This window comes from Durio zibethinus, unplaced genomic scaffold (genome assembly GCF_047325235.1).
Source record: "Durio zibethinus cultivar Kanyao isolate XHJ-2024 unplaced genomic scaffold, ASM4732523v1 HiC_scaffold_95, whole genome shotgun sequence".
In the NCBI taxonomy this organism is placed as follows: domain Eukaryota; kingdom Viridiplantae; phylum Streptophyta; class Magnoliopsida; order Malvales; family Malvaceae; genus Durio; species Durio zibethinus.
In genome coordinates this window covers 47,095-49,102 of record NW_028322718.1, presented here as the reverse complement: position 1 = coordinate 49,102, position 2,008 = coordinate 47,095, and the positions used below count along the sequence as shown (strand labels likewise).

The 2,008-nt window shown below is 30.6% G+C and overlaps 1 non-coding gene across 1 annotated transcript; it reads left to right on the top strand.

Annotated features, from left to right (window-relative positions):
* On the top strand, window positions 1–88 carry TRNAS-GCU (transfer RNA serine (anticodon GCU)). Its single transcript has one exon. It is a non-coding gene; the product is annotated as a tRNA-Ser (tRNA).
* Window positions 89–2,008: the final 1,920 nt, after the last annotated feature.

Sequence of the window (2,008 nt, the reverse complement as noted above, 5' to 3'; positions counted from 1 at the left end):
GGAGAGATGGCTGAGTGGACTAAAGCGTCGGATTGCTAATCCGTTGTGCGAGTTATTCGTACCGAGGGTTCGAATCCCTCTCTTTCCATTTCGGTTTTTGACAGTGGAATAGATCAAATCCTAATACCATTTATAAAAATGAAGCAAGGAACTCTCCCTTTTTTATTCTTCCCGTCCAGGATTACCAGGATTACGTCCCGGATCATTAGATAGGAGTCCGAAGATGAAGAGAGAAACAAAGAATATCGTTGCGGTGTAAACAACGAATTTAAGATTACGCATTGTACAACCTCCCATAGAATTTTTTTGTAAAAAGAAGAGAATGGATTCTTCGTTTTTATTTTTCTATTTATATACGCAATTATACGCAATTTTTATTTTTCTATTTATATATATACGCAATTATACGCAATTTTTATTTTTCTATTTTTATACGAAAATAGATTCCTCGTTTTTATACTACATAGCCTATTTTGACACCAAGAAATAAAGTGATTTCTAGAATTTCTAGAAATCGAAAAGAATTTTCAGAAATTCATTTATAATAAGAGTTGAGTTTTTCATTACAAAAAAAAATTCTTTTATACCAACAATTATATATTGTGGCGGACTTTAATCCAAATAGGGTTCTTCGGCGAAAAAGGGTCAGAATGAGGAAATGGGATGATCCAGCTTTATCATGGCTATCCAAGAATTTCAATCTTTGAATTGAGGGTTCGGTTCGTTCATAGTGTTCATAGTGTAAGACTTATCTAATCTTTTCAATTGTTACAATTTTTTTTTCTTGAATAAATCATGAATTTTTCTAGGACAGTATTAAGGATCTCATCGAAAACTTACAGCAGCTTGCCAAACAAAGGCTAAGAGAAAAAAGAGAACAGGTATTACTGGCATAAAATCTACGATTGGATTCAAAAAAGCATAGGCCTCGGGCAATTTGGCGAATAAAAAACTACTCGAAAAAAGGGCAGAATTCAAACAGATACAGATCAAATTAAAGATATTAAGATTAAGCATAACAAAATTTTGTTCTGATTGAGTTATTAATATGTTTTTTGATATAAGGAAAAAATGAAGAAAGGAAAATAAGGCAGACTAAACAATACTTCTTTGTACTCACCCATCTAAAAAGCCTTCAATTCTTACAAGAGAATAGAAGAAATCATACTTTCATACAATATCTTATTGAATTAATATGTAATGATCAATAAATTCGGTTTAATTCTCTATCCATACGTGCCAAAATCCTAGCAAGAATCTAATCTATTCCATAGTTATTTGGAACTGGAATTGGACGAACAGGGAATACCATATTAGTGTATAGTAGTTTCAAATAGAAATCTAAATGGGGCGTGGCCGAGTGGTAAGGCAACGGGTTTTGGTCCCGCTATTCGAAGGTTCGAATCCTTTCGTCCAGAGCCTACTCTTTTTATATATCAGAATAACGATATCCGAATCTAAATTGCTCTTTTTTTTTTAACAACCTTCTTTCTAAGAGTCAAATATTGGAGAAAATGTGATTCTTGCTTTTGATTTTTATTGATTTCTTAAGATTGGCACTCGAAGAACTGTGAGATTGGCGAATCTATTCTATCGAGTTATTTGATCTATCGAGTTATTTGAAGATGCAAGGCAGATTCAAAAAGATTAGTTTATTTGTGTTATTTATAATATTCGTAATATTATTATTATTAATTATATTATTAATTTCTTATAATTAGAATAGAAAAGCTTAATATTAATAAAAGTATAAAAAAATAAAAATATATTGTATTCATACAATATGGGTTAATTTGAATTCTTATTGAGGCTTTTTCTTCCTAAATTATCTATTTATTTCATATAGATTCATATAGAAAGGAAATTGATTTCATATAGAAGGAAAAAGTATAGATAGATTACTATGTATCGACTGAACCAATGACTATTCATGATTCCATAATTGAATCAATGTTCCAAACTAGAGGAATGTTATGGTAAAACTTCGTTTGAAACGATGTGGTAGAAA